Source organism: Rattus rattus, chromosome 3 (assembly GCF_011064425.1).
Source record: "Rattus rattus isolate New Zealand chromosome 3, Rrattus_CSIRO_v1, whole genome shotgun sequence".
Lineage (NCBI taxonomy): Eukaryota > Metazoa > Chordata > Mammalia > Rodentia > Muridae > Rattus > Rattus rattus.
Window position 1 is genome coordinate 113,923,913 of NC_046156.1, and position 16,848 is coordinate 113,940,760.

At 40.8% G+C, this 16,848-nt stretch overlaps 1 non-coding gene across 1 annotated transcript; it reads left to right on the forward strand.

Annotated features, from left to right (window-relative positions):
* The first annotated feature begins 391 nt into the window (after positions 1 to 391).
* On the forward strand, positions 392 to 521 carry LOC116897591. Its single transcript, XR_004387594.1, has one exon. It is a non-coding gene; the product is annotated as a small nucleolar RNA SNORA17 (small nucleolar RNA).
* The last annotated feature ends 16,327 nt before the right edge of the window (positions 522 to 16,848 follow it).

Consider the following 16,848-nt stretch of genomic DNA (forward strand, 5'->3'; position numbering starts at 1 on the left):
CATACATAATATACATATGTTATGTACATGCACACACACATATACATACATATACCCCCCCACACACACACACATATATATATATATATATTATTTCAAAGAATAAAATAAAAGAATTATGTTGCAGATATAACCATTGGGGCTTGGATCCTCATAGTCAGATGGTCTTTACCCCGTGGTCAGTTATGGTTTTCTGTAGTGGTCTTTGTTGGCTGCAGAGAGAAACTTCTTTACTCTCAGAGGTCAATACAAGCCAGACAACAGTCCTGTGCTCCCAAGATGAGCATGACGCTAAGAAAGGCTATGAGTTCCAAGTCAGATTTGGGGAACTTTTCTTAGTAATAAAAGAAAAAAAGACAATGAAGAATATAGGACCTAAGACAGCCTCAGACCTTCCTCTAGAGGACTGCAGGTGTGGCTGCTGTGTCACATGGACATCAGTAGGTGTCATAGAGGAGAGAAGCTATGTCTAAGCTTTGTAGTTTCATTTTGAACATCTGAATGATTAGTTGCCTAACACTCCCTGGAAAAAACCGGGAAAGGGAAAAACACCCGAAATGTAAATAAGAAATACTCAAGTTAAAAAAAAAAAAAAAAAAAAAAAGCAAGCCTGAGATAACCACCAGTCCAGCGCCAGGGATTCTAGACAGGAGTTAGCCTGAAAGGATCACCTGTTTGGCGCCAGACATGCCCAGATGGGTACCAAGCCAGAGACTAGAAGAACCTCTCCTGGGACAGTGGGCTTCAGACTGGAAGACTGGAGTGAGCCTGAGACAGACAGCTCTTGCATGGATTCACTAGGGAAGGTAGATCCAGGTAAGGAGTGAGCCGGAGGCAATCACCAGATTCATGCTGTGGGGTCTGGACAGGGAGCTAACGTGAGATATCCAAAACTGCAAAGGCCTGTAGGTGGAGCTGACCATGCCTGAGATGATTCATTACCAGTGCCATAATGCACTAGAGGGATGTAGCACTCCTGAGACCACTCCTGAGATGACCTCAGACACTCAGAGACCCCAAACACCACTAAGAGGAACAAGTAAGTGGTGGAGAAATGGAAGAGAAAGAGAAGCAGAAGGAAGTGGGCACAACAAAGAAAGGCAAAATTGGAAACTTGAGTGTAGTAAGGACCAACCTGATGTGAGTAGCCAGTGGTACCACCTGGGGCCATGTTGAGATCCTGGACTATGTTGTCACTAGCATATCATCCTTTGTCCTACAACAGCAGGGATCTATTACCAGGAAGATGTCCCTGATCTGAGTGGCCACTCCAAGAAAGGTTGATGTCTGAGGGCTGTACAGAATTGGTCCCATCCCTCACCTGGGCATGTGTGATAGCTGGTCCTGGGTCATAAGCAGGAGACATGCCCCTGCACCTAGCCAGCTGCATCACTCAGGAGAGTGGGTCCTGTACCTTGCCTGAGCAGCACATTACAGCTAACCCTGATAGCAAGGGTGTGAGCCTGGAAGAGCTGGCCCCACAACTTGTCTGCTGTGTTGAAGCATGAGCAAGGGATAGATGCCCTCCCAGACCTTGCCCCTTGCCATCTATAGCAGGGAGGAGAGGGAGACAAGAGTGCAGGAGAGCTGGCCCTTCCTCTCACCTGCTGCAGCAGTAGGGAGAACAGGCCCTGCACCCTTCTGGGCAGCACAGTAGAACTGGCTCTGAATGTGAGGTTTATAGGTGAGCCAGCTCCAAGGACATAAATGCAGGAGAGCCGTGGGTCCAGAGAGATAGCTTAGCAGTTAAGATCATTGTCTGCTCTTGTATAGGACCAGGCTTGATTCCCAGCACTCACATCATAGATCACAAACATCTGCAACTCATGTTCCAAGGCAATCTTATGCCCTCCTTTGGTCTTGTGAGCATCAGACACACATGTGGTATATAGACACCATGCAGGCAAACCACTCACACATGTAAAAATAATAAGTAAAGGTTTTTAAAAAGAGACGTATTGCAGAAAGTCAATCCACAATGAGCACTTTATTCTGCTCTTCATTGTATTTAGTTGCAGTTCTGTTTATTTTATTTATTACTTTCTCATCTCATATTCAGTCTCATTTATCATTTTAACCAGTGAAGAACTGTCTGTTTCACTTATAAAAAACACATTTTTTTTCACTCAGTGGGGTGCTAAATGGGACATAGAAACAAACAGAAAAAAAAAATCACAGTTTCTTTTTTACATTACAAATCTCCCAATTAAATTTTATTACAAGAAAGAAGCTTTGGGGAAACATTGGAAGCATAATTTTCACCTACTTGTATTTATCATTTAAGTAAACCATGGAAAAATATGGAGCCAAATATTTCTGCCACACCTTGCTTCTGTACAAACATTAGTAGTCTTAATCCCCACCCTGATCTAACTGCAAATCCTTCACAATCTATAGACATATCAGTTTCCACGTGTGTCTGATAGACTGATGAATCCATATTCGGTGTAGAGAGCTGTGGGTATTCCATTTGGCAGGCAGCGACTTTGTTTTTCCACAATAAAAAGAAATCTCTAATCCCTTTTACTTATCATGGAAAAGTTCTGAAATATAAGTCCCACTGTTTCCAAATATAAGAAAGTATAGTAAAGATATATGGACACATAGTAATATTCCTACCACATATGTTTGACATTTGAGTGGGGTAATTGTATTCTGGGAAGAAAAATAAAAATGTAAAGAGTAAATACCTTGGTTGGTCATTTATTTACACAATCCATATGTAACTGCAAATGATCTATTGATACTATTATGTAAATGCAGAAACAACATTGGATTTAGGACCAGTGTTCTAAGACCTTAAGTGAATAAATGAACATATATATGTTCATTTATATATATATTCATATATATATATGTGTGTGTGTGTGTGTGTGTGTGTGTGTGTGTGTGTGTGTGTGTGTGTGCATGCAAGTGCATATGTGTGTGTTCATGACTTTCAGACCACTGTGTTCTTGTCTATTTAGGATCGCTCCATAGCAGTGTCTGATTATTTTAGTTCTATTTGAGAAGAAATTGAATAATTGTAGTGTTGTAGTGTTTTTCTTCAGTGGGATTTTACCTCTTTTGTTTGATGGGTTTTGAACTCCTGAATGAGTATCACAGTGACTACTCTTGTTCTGAGACAAGGGATAGCCTTTGGTAATGTTATTGAGTTGTTGGGAAAGGAAAACTACTGTTTTAGATCCAGGCCATGTGTTTCTCCTAAAAATCTTTAGTAATCATCTCCTGTGCTGTCAACAATGGAACATTGCACTGCCTTTTTGGAAAGACTTAGCAAATTCATATGGGTTTGGAAGGAAGTAGGAAGTAAGGAGAGCCGATCAAGAGCTCGTGTATTATCTTGTGCCTTCATAGTAACCTTTTGCAATTAGTCAACACAAGGGTCCTGAACTAGAACATTTGAGGTTACTTCTTGGGTGGTGGTAGAGAAGACTGTAGAGGAAACAGAAAGGTGTTTGTTTCAAGTTGTAGTGAACTTTTCTACTAGGAACGACATCTGCATTGAAGAGTAGAATTTTACCAGCACAAAGAGAATCACATGGATTCAACCAGCTAGATTAAATAGGATGGGGGCCACTTCAGCTCTCAGGCATGTTAGTAAGTCTCATGCAAGAGGTTTAGAAGATGCACCACAGGGGAGGAGACATACCTTTGTCCTGTAAGGCCAGGCTTCCTTTTTTGATGAGAGGGGTAAACACTCTTCAGTGACACAGTTAATTAAATTATAGGTATGGCACGGCATGAGATGAAAAGAGGGGAACTTTCATTGAGTCTCTGTAACTTCAATAACTTGGCATACTATACCTAAAACAGGAGTGAAGAGTAACCCTTGTCAACCATGGTGTCCCTGTCACTGGAGTGTTCCTGCAATGGCATGAGTTGTTGAGATTGTTGTTGCTGTTGTTGTAATCTTGAGCCTTTTGGTCATTTTTATTTTTGCTCTTTTGTTCCAGTAGATATCTGCTGTAAAACAACTTAATGGTTAGTTTTAACACTTTTTTCTGTGGGGTCTGAGTTTGCCATTATAATTCTCGTAATTTGCATCTAACAGCTGGAGTGGATGGACATAGTTAGGGTGTGACCTGAGTGTCTTTACCATTAGGAGAGTCGGAATCAAGGTTGGTTGATTTTTTAAAGTCTCAGAGGCAAGTTAGGATAAAAGAACAAGATTTTTATTGGGGCCTACAGTGACTCTCTGGATTTGGCAACCATTGATACATTTGGAAATACCATTTTCCATGAGATAAGATAGCAAGTAATTGTTTTTGAAGGCTCACTCAAGGAGTCTTTTAATACCACTGGAGTTCTATGTTAGAGACACAGGTGACCTCGGTGACACGGTGGAGCAGATGCCAGTGACTTGTGAACAATCCTGATAAGGCTTCAGTTTCGGAAATATCAGTCATATTGAAAAGAATGTGAGCACTGACACTGTCCTATTCTTGAAGAGGATATTGATTGTCACGATCAGGTGCCAGAATGGACATCCAGAGCCAGCACAGGCAGGGGAAATTTTGCATCATGTGCTGGGGTGCAGAACAGAGAAAGGGATAAGGAAGAAGGCTGAGAGTCAAGCTCTGCAGGGATCCACCTGTCATCAGGATAGAAGTCAGAGTCAGGGGAAGGAGAGGGGCATCTCAAGGAGAATAAAGGTTAAGGCTGTAAGAAAAAGAGGGATGAGAGCAACTGGCAGGCAAGCTTGAGAAAGGCCCAATGAAAGGAACTTCAGGGGTTGGGGATTTAGCTCAGCGGTAGAGCACTTGCCTAGGAAGTGCAAGGCCCTGGGTTCAGTCCCCAGCTCCAAAAAAAAAAAGAACCAAAAAAAAAAAAAAAAAAAAAAGCAACTTCAGGCCACTTTCAATGCAAAGTGAGTACACTTGAGTGGTCCGATTGAGAAATCACTTCTAGGCCTAACTTCTTGGCCATTTATATTATGTAAGGGATAGGCCATGTTGCTTTGGGGCTGAATAGTTTTCTCTAGGAAAGGAGTCATGATCTCTGTAAGAGACATTCCAGTTGAAAGTCCTTGATAGCTGCTGTCTCAATACTGCTCAGAACAACAGCTGTATGAAAGATAATGAGGAGAGAAAGGATTGGGAAGGAGGATGAGTACCATAGCTGATAAAGGGAGAATGAAAGGGGGCTGCTCTTGGAAAGAACATTGAATAAAAAAGCCTTGCCTAGAAGGACTTTGTCAGTCAAGGAAACTGAAAATTGCTGTCTTGAGACTAAGTAAATCTCTTTTTGGAATAGAATTCTCCATAGATCTTGATGTACAGGTTCACTGATGTGAGTCTGGTGAGATGGGATGATTTGCCCATAGGGATGAGTCAACAAAATGTAGGCTGCAAATTGATGATGGAGCCACAGGAATTCACTTTTCATAGACCTAGAGGGGTGAGACACTTGGTGAGAACTCCTATATCTGGGACTAAGGCTTGCACAGAGTCAAGCTGAGCTGAGGAGAAGGGTGTGGAGATGGGAGCTGGCGGGAGTCATCTGTATGATTATTGTGGAAATGCTTTGCAGGCAAATCAAAGCTTATGGAGTTATTTAAAGCAAGAGATGTGATCGTGTCCTGAGACATGGTTACATTTGTTCGTCCCGTACAAGCTGTTTGCCTAGCATGCTCAGTACTAGTCATGGGGTTTTCCACCCAGTGAAGACTCAAAGGGAATAGCATTAGGGCAAGACAGGAGCCATTATCTGTTTAGAAATCATTTTGTGCCAGTCATTTCAATTTCCTTTAGACATATTCCTATGAATGTTGCAGCTGATCACACAGTAGTTCTACTTTTAGTGATCTAAGGATCCTCCATTATTGTTCTTAGTTTATGTTTTATGATTGTGTGTGCATGTATGTGTTTGTGTGTTTGTGTGCGTGTGTTTGTGTGTGTGTCTGTGTGTGTGTGTGTGTGTGTGTGTGTGTACCCATGGATGTCAGAAGAGGGCATTAGGTCTCCTAGAAATTGAGATAAAGGCCGTTGTAAGTTGCCCAGTCTGTTGGTGGTGGAACCATCTCAGGACCTGTGGAAGAACAGCAAGTGTTCTTAACTGCGGAACCATCTTTCTGGCCTCCATTTCATTTGATGATAAAGGTTCTACTAGCTTATATTCCCACCAAAAAGGATTCCTTCACAGCTTCAGCTGTCTCCACAAACTACTGTTATTTTAGAACAGTTATTCTAAAGGGGATAATATAGCCTCTCACTATACTTTAAATATTCTTGATAATTAATGGTCTTGAACGTCTTTTTCATTTATTCATTCATTTTTGTGTTTCTGCTTTTAAGAAATGTCTTTATAGATACTTTGTCAATTTTTAAAACCATTTCATCCTATGTTTCTAGAGTCACTTTTCTATTTTGGATATTAGCACTGTGTCATAGGAATAGCTGGGAACAGGTAGTCTGTATGCTACCTGTTCATGCTGTTTTGTTTGATGTGCAGAAAATTCTTAATATGGTGTGATCCCTCTGTGGTGGGTACTTGTTCTCTGTCTTTTTTGCGCAGTCCCAACTAGAAAATCACTCCTCGTATCTACAACTTGAGCTGTTTCTCTTAAGTCTTCTTCTAGTTTCAGAATTTGGGGCCTTGCGTTCACATCCATGATCCGTTTCTAAGGTGATATTTGCAAGGTGTGAAGTGTCAATCATCTGCCTGCGGATTGGCAGCTGTCTCATGATTTCCTAAGCATTGAGTCATTTATTTCTAGAATTGCATGTCAAGCATCTGCTTCCTCTGTTCACTTCGGTTATAAAAGACAGACACAGGACAGCTTGGATGCCAATAGAGAAATCTGGAATGTTATCCTAAGCAGCAGAGGCAAGAGAGCCATAAGATTAAGAGCAGGAAGTGGGTAAAGATAACATCAGGTTTCATTACTCAGTCTGCTGCTGTGTGAGGGAAAGGGACCTCAAACTCACCAGGGCTTCACATAAACTGTTCCTGAAGCTCGCCCAGAAGGAAGAAGACACACGCATTTACCCGCTGGCTTCAGAATCGCCTACGTTTTGAGAAATATCAGTGGAGTCATTTGTCTGCTGTACATGGTGCTTGTGTGCAAGAAGAGTGAAAGCTACCACCTTCATTTAGGATAAGAGTTACATGTGGGGAGCTGCCTACGATGTACAGAGTCACCCACCACTGCTGGCAGTAGAAGCAAGCAGTCCTGAGGGGTCCCTGTGCAGAAACATCGGTTACACATCAGGCTGTCCTGCCTTAACGAAAATCTCAGGGTGCTGTCCAGAGACTCTGTCCTTGGAGGATCCTGACTGCTCTGCACATCTTCTGGAAGCTGTTCGCACCTTCTCAGGTTCTGTTGTGGAAAGAGACGAAGTGGCAAACATTCTGGAACACTGCTCTCTGTGCTTCCTCCCACTTCAGGATCATCTTGTAGACAGTCCGTCTAGGGCATCTCTAATGCAATTCTTTATTTCTTCTCGTGGAACTAAGGATAATGATAAAATATAGATGCATGTTTAAGTTTTATTTACCCAGAGTTCATGTATGCGTACTTAAGTATAGCATGATGTTAAAATTAAGTAATAGTTGGTTTTATGGAATAGTTGTGTTCAGCATATTCTCAATTTTAAACCTTTAAATTTAGCCCCTGGGTAACAGCTAAAAAACTTATAATTGTTAATAATTTGTAGCAGGACCAGCCTATCTACTTGGATTCATTTTTGTTTTTTTTTTTCTTTCTAAATTTGCAAATAAATAAGGTCTTTTAATACAAGCATGGCAAGTAAGTGCTACTGGGTTTCTGCTTTAAGGATGTACGCGTTCACTTCTCTATCAACTTTAATTGCCGTATTACTGCTGAGATGAGAGCATGTCTCACCATTCATTGGCCTTGGTCTATTACACAGGAAGAACAGTAAGATGCTTCTGAATGTAGGAAAGAGAACTCTGGAGAGAACAGAAAGTTATGACTTCTCCCTCTGCTAGGCCTGTGTTTATCATTCACTCACAATAAGGTTTCTGTTTCTCAGAAGAATATTATTATGCTGTGTAACCATCCAAAACCCATGGTGCCTTTCAAATCTTTCAAGATTTGTCATGAGTGTGACTGCTTGACATGCTTAAAGCAATAAACACTGTAGCAGTAAGCTGGCTGTGTCCTGTATGACTTTTCCTCGGTGGACAGAGAAATGTCTGTTTATCCCAGATAGAGACAGAAGAGGCAACTGAATGTCAGATTCCAAGTTCATATTGGTGACTCAAAAGCAGTTCCATCCCTGACAAGTCTCCTGGCTGGCATAGACAGTGACTACTGAGAAGTGCCAACGCCGGGGCAACCTTCCTCATCTCACATGCTGTGGCTCCCACGAGATTACAAGCAGCTGGAACAGGTGGGAGTGGGGACTGGATCCTTATTGTTTTCTCCAATCCTCCTCCGAGTCTTAATAGCCATATCCTCGCCAGCACAGACCTAGCTATCGCGTTGTTCTATTTATTTCTTTGCTGTCATTTTGGGACAGGCCTTCATGTGAGTTTGTCTATTAGCTCTCTCTCTCTCTCTCATGATGCTTGTGGCCATCTGAATGTAAGAAAAGAAAAGCTGTATCCTATCACTGCATTGTCAGTGGACCAGTGTCTGACAAGCTGTCACTTCAGATCAAGCAAGCAGAACATTAGGACTAAACTCTCACAGGAGAATAGCCTTTGAGATGTGCATGAGCTAAACTCATCAGAGTCCTCAAAGCAGCAAAATAGGAGATCACGAGCGAACTCAAAATAACAAGTGAACAGTTTTAGTTGCAAAGTTGTGATTGTGCTTTAGTTTTTAATTCATAAAATTTAGCTCATAATAAAATATTCATGGACTGCATCTAGTGTGAAAGTATCTTTTATTCACCAGGTGTAATCGTCATCTCAGAGGCTGACTGCTAAATAAACTCATCCTTTTCTAGCTTTTTCTGAAGTCTGTGACTACTTCAATTCAGCTGTTTTGGCTTAAAATCCTCTCCTGATTCAATCTGGTTTCTTTTAGCTTCTCACTAAATTGTTCTGCTTGGCCTCAAACTAATGGTAATTTTTTCTAATCTTTGCCTCCTTCTTATTCGCTGGCTTCAACTTATCTGCTGACCTGAAATGAATTGCATAAACTCATGAACAAACTCAGGTCCCCTGTACTATATTCACAGCACTGACTTACCACTGACTCCTGACTTATACTCTCTCCCAAGTTGCTCTTAAACAGCTTCTCTTTCCTGTGCTATGAGAGTTGGGCATATCCTATCTCTGACTCAATCTGTCAAATATTTTTCTGATTCATCACTTTGTCTGCCCCTCCATTAGCTGTCACTTTCAAACATCACCGCATCCTTCTATAAACTCGTCTTACTTTCATTGTTTGGGATTAAAAGGTTTTACTAAGGGTATGACTGTATTCCAGCCAGATCACATAGACCTAGAAAGTCTTTGGATGTGATCACCTGGACATCCATGTTGCTGGATTAAAAATCCTCTAAAATCTAGAAACCTTATCTTTATACTGAAGAGTTCCTGCATTAACTTTAAACAAAATAAAACTTGAGCATAAATTTGGAATACAGAAAGTTTCAGAAAACATTTGTGGAGCACGCTGAATACTGATGGGCCTCCTAGGGTGTGATGTATTAGTGTGAGAATGGGTTGACTGATAGGATGACAAAGACTCAGGCTTTTGTGGGAAGAAAAGTCAGTGAAATGAACATGAGATTTTTACTAAATGTAATAACAAAGCAAAAATCTAAATGTGTCTTAGTAAAATACAGCAAATACATATATTAGAATAAAAACACATCTCTGTGGCTTTGGATTTGACAGAGTTTCATACCTATAATCAAAGGCACATTCCATTGATGAAAAATGATAATTTGGATAAAATTTCTAATTTATTAAATTAGAAAAATATATATTTTAACAGTATAAAGAAAGGCAGAAGATGGAAGGAAGCACTTTTTAATATTAGAAAACTCAATAAAAATCTATATTTCAAACATACCAAGAATTATTAGGTCTCCATTCTATGAAAACAAACAACCAAACAATAAAAAAACAATTAGGACAGCAAACAATCCAAGCATTGGAAGCACACCACACAAACTATGAATGGCTGGACCGATGAATACAGCAAACAATAGAAGCATTTGAGAACAGAGCACACAAACTATGAATGGCTGGTTCATTTATAGTTGCTGCATTTTGGAAGTAACAAAAGTATCCTTTGATGGAAAAGTGACTAAGGAAACTTTAATAAAACATTGCAGTAAAATACTATGGAGGATGATGATAAAATTAGCAACCAAGCCACAGATGGACTTTAGTAGAACCTTAGATTCATATTGCAAAACGAAAGGAGCCAGTTCGGAAGTGCTGTATGATTCCTAGACGAAAGGGTTGGAAAGTTGTTGGGTAGATGGAGAATATGTATCAGGTACACTAGAACTTCACAGGAAGGTATGTGAACCAATCCTACATTCCATAGAGAGCTAATATCCAATATATACAAAGAACTCAAGAAGTTAGAGAATCAAATAACCCTATTAAAAATGGGGTACAGCTAAACAAAGAATTCTCAACTGAGGAATATCAAATGGCTGAGAAGTACCTAAGGAAATGTACAACATCTTTAGTCATCAGGGAAATACAAATCAAAACTACTCTGAGATTCCACCTCACACCAGTCAGAATGGCTAAGATAAAAACTCAGGTGACAACAGATGCTGGTGAGGATGTGGAGAAAGAGGAACAGTCCTCCATTGTTGGTGGGATTAAAAACTGGTACAACAACTCTGGAAATCAGTCTGGTGGTTCCTCAGAAAACTGGACACATAGCTACCTGAGGACCTATCTATACCTCTCCTAAGCATATACCCAAAAGATGCTCCAACATACAACAAAGACACACGTGCTCCACTATGTTCATAGCAGCCTTATTTATAATAGCCAGAAGCTGGAAAGAACCCAGATGCCCTTCAACAGAGGAATGGATACAGAAAATGTGGTACATCTACACAATGGAATATTACTCAGCTATCAAAAATAATGACTTTATGAAATTCATAGGCAAATGGATGGAACTAGAACATATCATCCGGAGTGAGGTAACTGAAACACACACACACACACACACACACACACACACACACACACACACACACACACACACACACACACACACACACACACAAACACTCATGGTATGCTCTCACTGATAAATGGATATAAGCCCAAAAGCTTGGTTTACCCAAGATGTAATCTACAGACCACATGAAGCTCAAGAGGAAGGAAGACCAAAGTGCAGATGCTTCAGTCTTTCTTAGCAGAGGGAACAAAAATATTCATAGAAAGAAATACGGAGACAAAGTTTGGAGCAGAGACTGAGGGAAAGTCCATCCAGAGACTGCCTCACCTGGGGATCCAGCCAATATACAGTCATCAAATCCAGACAATATTGCTGGTGCCAAGAAGTGCATGCTGACTGGAGCCTGATACAGCTGTCTCCTGAGAGGCTCTGCCAGAGTGTGACAAATACAGAGGCAGATACCCACAGCCAACAATTGAACTGAAAATGTGGTCCCCAATGGAGGAGTTCAAGAAAGGATTGAAGGAGCTGAGGGAGCTTGCAACCCCATTAGAACAACAATGCCAACCAACCAGAGTTCCCAGGGACTAAACCATGATCCAAAGAGTACACATGGACAGACCCTTGGCTCCAGTTGCATATGTGGCAGAGGATGCCCTTGTTAGGCACCAATGGGAGGAGAAGCCTTTGGTCCTGCCAAGTCTGGACACCACCCCTCCCCCCGTGTACTGGAATATCTGGGCAGGAAGGCGGTGGATGGATGGGTGGAGAAATGCCCTCATAGAAGTAGGGGGAGATGGGATGAAAGTTTATGGACAGGAAACTGGGGAAAGGGGACAACATTTAAAATGGAAATTAAAAAATCCCATAAAAAATAAAGTATAAAAGAAGAAAAAAGAAAATTAAAGCCACTGCAAGATTTAAAAGAAAGAAAAGAAAAATAAATAAAGAAATGTGAACACTAACGGAAACTACAGACATCACTTAACAGCCCTGTAAGTATGTGGGGAATTCTATGCAAGCTCTCCTCTCACTGTGCAATTTTCTTCTGAAACCTCAGCTTCTCTGAAACCTGAAGCTCATAACAATTTGTATTGAAATCTATGCTCTCACTACTTTTAACTGTGCAAGACAGAGAAGTTGAGAGCCACCTGAATCCTCTTCAGGGCTTGCTGGGAGACACAGAATCAGCACAGATTTTCAAAGGCTTAGGGTGCTCTTCTCACTCCCAATACAAAGTTATTATGACAAAGTGGCAGAGATTTCTATCAGTGGATTTATTTTTTATGTTTCTTTGAGTCTAGTCTAGATCCTTAACTGTAAGAAACAACTGTGTAAATTGCTTCACTGACTGAAGACTCAACCCTCTGGAAGCCTGCAGGAACTTCTAGAGTGCAGTTCTCAACATGTGGGTTCTGGTGCCTTGGGGGTTTAAAGATCTATATTGCAGTCACCTAAGACCTTTGGAAACAGATATTTAATTATGATTCATGACACTTACACAAAATTACACTAATGAAGTAGCAACCAAAATAACCTTATGGTTGGGGAGGTCCCCACAACATGAGGAATTATATTAAAGGGTCAGAGTATTAGGAAAGTTGAGAACCAGTGTTCTAGAGTCTCATGATGGGTTCTTGGCACTTCTATGCTGTCACTCACTCCAGGGATTGACTGAGTTTAAGCTTCATTGTAATTCCTCCAAGCTGTCTGCATCAATCCCTAAGGATATTTACTGACCACATGGAGTTTTGTTAGTGACTTGTTGTTTTGGTAGCTTTTTTACTAAATGATCCCCCAAATTGAAGACAGTGAAAAAATAGATTTATATATTTATTTCTTTGTCTCGGGGTTATCTTTTGTTCTTCCTGAAACATAAGAAAGGAAGACACAGATATATAAGGGGTGTTTGTACCAAGCTGTAAAGACATTGGCAGGAGTTTGGATTTAAATGACAGATTTTTAACTTAATGCTTGCATTTATGAAGTGGCTTTTCCCCCTTCATTTCTGCCCTGTAGTATTTTTCAACCTTTGGGAATTTTTTGTTTGTCTTTTCTTCTTTTTTTCTTCAGATACTAATTACTCAATTAACAGGCTTTCAGTTAATTCCTAGTGAAGTTTAGCCACCTGCAACTCTTGGAACCTATGCCAGTAGCAAGAGGGTTCTGGTGGCATGTTTCATGGAAAGGCCTCTTACTCTTCTCACAGAGATATGACTGTTATCACAGGCTTAAGCTTGACTTCACAATATTGAAAAATATTTTTCAGCCTCCTGTAAGTCCATTGCTGTTTGTGTTGGCTGATTCTGATTTTGGACTCTGTATTGGGCCTCATTATGGCCACACAGGGAACGAATAGGGAGCATCATAAATAATATATAATGCTGTAGCCTATCTCCTCTCACCTACCAGGTAGTAACTTGTGATATGATGTGCATGTGGTATTAAAATCTATTGTCATCAGTCTGTAACATGCGGGTCGCTGATAACTTTGGTGTGTAAAACGTAAGGCAGTCATGAAATGTCATCCTAGCACATGGTAACTGTCACCCGCATGCCAGCCTTGCAGATCTGCCTCCACACAATGTGTTACAGCATTTCTTGCCAGTCTAACTCTTCCCCTTCTTATTGATATGATAAGATGTCTTTAATTTTTGACTTTTTCTTTTATGCATGAATATTTTAAGGCAGATCTCATTTAACATGTAGTGGACACGTATTCTCAGCACTTCTCATTTAAAGTAGATATTTCATACCATCCTAGGATGGGTGGAAAACCCATTTAACATTTCTGAAGAGAAAGGAGAGTCAGACACATAGTGTGTCATTCCACTCTTTATCTTTTTTTTCTCCATCTTTATTTACTTGGGTATTTCTTATTTACATTTTGATTGTTATTCCCTTTCCTGGTTTCCGGGCCAACATCCCCCTAACCCCTCTCCCTCCCCTTCTATATGGGTGTTCCCCTCCCCATCCTCCCCCATTACCACCCTCCCCCCAACAATCACGTTCACTGGGGGTTCAGTCTTGGCAGGACCAAGGGCTTCCCCTTCCACTGGTGCTCTTACTAGGCTTGATGTTGCATGCCTCTACTGCTAGCACCTGGAAAGACAACGCATGGCATCTTTGTGAGTTTGAGGGCAGTTTTCTCTATATAGTACATCCCAGATCAGCCAAGGCTGATCAGTAAGACCTTGTCCCAATGATGATGATGATGATGATGATGATGATGATGATGATGGTGGTGGTGGTGGTGGTGGTGGTGGTGGTGGTGATGATGATGATAATTTTGCCTTTTTAAATACTTAATATGTTTCCACGTTTTAGTGACCCTTGGAAATTAGGAAGTTATCTTATTTTTCATGGCCCGTATTTCCCAGAAATTGTTGTTTTGAAATATTCTGTGCACATGTTTGTGTGTGTGTGTGTGTGTGTCTGTGTGTGTGTGTGTGTGTGTGTGTGTGTTGTGTACATCTATACTCATACCATGGTACTCATGATGGTCAGATGACAACTTGGTGAAGTTGATTCTCTCCTTCCACTGTGAGTTCCAGAGATCAAGATCAGTCTTGGCAATGGACACCTTCACCAAAGACATCTCTAGAGTACAGAGTACTTGCATGTTTTCAAAGACAAAAGGCATCCAAGGATTACAGACTCATAGACATATAACTGTCAAACACTAGAGACCTGAATGAGTCAAACCTTAAATACTTGTCCTTTTTTATAATGCATAATAAGAAAATAGGGCTTGATTTGCAAGTGTGAGGACCTGAGTTTGACCTGAGAGAACTCCCATGAAATATCTGGACCTGGAGATATATATTTATAATCCCAGCACCAGGGAGAAGGGAGGATCCTCTGGGCTCACCACAGTCAACCTCATCTACCTGGTACATCCCAAGCCAGAGAGTGACCTTGTCTTAAAATACAAAAACAAAGACAAGTCCCACAAGGTGGAAGCCCTCCATCACACATACATGTACTACATCTGTAAGAACACATATGTATACATGCACACACTAAATAATAAATAGATTTTAGTGATGGTGGGGAATCTAACATGAGTGTGATAGGAGAAACTTATGAGTGGCTGCACTTACACAAAGCTCTTTTCTGGGTCTGCAAATACCTTGCATAAAAACCGTTATTAATCCTTCGGCACTCCTAATGATGGGCATTTGATGGGCACTATTGAGAAAAATGTCAATTGCTTAACAAATCCAGGGATGAGTTATGGTAAGAGATGGGTTTTTGCAAGCCTTGGTTTCTAGCAACAATGTTCCATATGACTTTTGTTCTAGGACAGCAGTGGCCTCATTGGAGTAGGCATGGGGACAGTTTGCCACACACCTGCCTTCTTCAAATAATCATGCCAACCATTTATATTGACACAGAACTCAGGCATTGGCAAGCACTCTTTCCATTTGCTTGTCCATATGTGATGTGTTGGTGACTTGATGTGATTAAAATTAGACAAAAAAAATCACCCATGAGATTTAATATGTGTGTGTGTGTGTGTGTGTGTGTGTGTGTGTGTGTGTGTGTGTGTGTGTGTGTGTGTGTGATTTGAAGTACAGGATTCTGAATTCCAGGACTTAGAGTAACCTGAAAATAGAGTAACCTGAAAATATCCACATATTAATCAAAGTTTGTAAGTGTGGAGAACAGTATTAAAAAAAAGTCACAGTCACTCTTAAAAAAATTCATACAACTAGAAAATACAGAGTAAATCACAAACCACTAACCATTGCTGTTCCCTAAAGGGTTTGGAGATGTTCAGTTATGATCTGAAAGAGGAAAAGGAAACCCTAAAAGCATGCTATATTTTTGAAAGAAGCACTAGGCAGTATCATATTCACAGATCTACTGAATCCATGTGGTGCACAAGGGGTTGTGGGAGTTAGAAATTCCATTTCTAGTTCAACTACATCTCCATATGTCTAAATTAGGGTTTTTGTTGCAGTGAAACATTTAATTGGTGCTGGCTTCTAGTTTCAGAGGTTTTGTCCATTATCATCATGGTAGGAAGCATGGCAGTGTACAGGCAGACACGGTGCTGGAGAAGGTGAACGTTCTACATTTTCATATGCAGAGAGAAGAGCGGTACTGTGTGCCACACCCAGAATAGCTTGAGCATAGGAGACCCCAATATCTGTCCCCACAGTGACACACTTCTTCAACAAAGTCTCACCTACTCCAACAAGGCTACACCTCCTAATAGTGCCACACCCTATAGGACAAACATCCAAACATGTGAGTCTGTGGAAGCCATACCTATTGAAAGCACCACACCACACACACTACAAATTATCAAAGAGGAGTCACTACTCAGTTTGAGACAGTTAGTCCAAGAAAAGCTGCTACACACTGGAGAGGCTGTGAACACTGTTCAGTCTACTTAGTGGTCTCCCTTTAGAAGTTCCAATCTGACACCAACTGCCTGCAAGATTCCTGGAGAGTTGCTGATCTTCAGTCTATGTTGATAGGCTAAACCGAAAGCTATTAAGTAACCAAAACCATATTAGTTCAAATGCCTCCACTAAGTCCCTCATAGAAAATTCTGACACAATCAGGAACTATTAGAGTCTGACATCCAGAGTCACACAGCTTTCGTGGCCATGTAAATCACACTACCTCCCAGGTAATTACTAACACGCCACTGAACGTGCCTTCTGAAGCATCAAACTCATTTACAGGACCCTCCTCAGTGAAACAGAACTGAGATGCATACGCCATGTGGAAGAAGGGATTGTTTGTAAGGTATTATT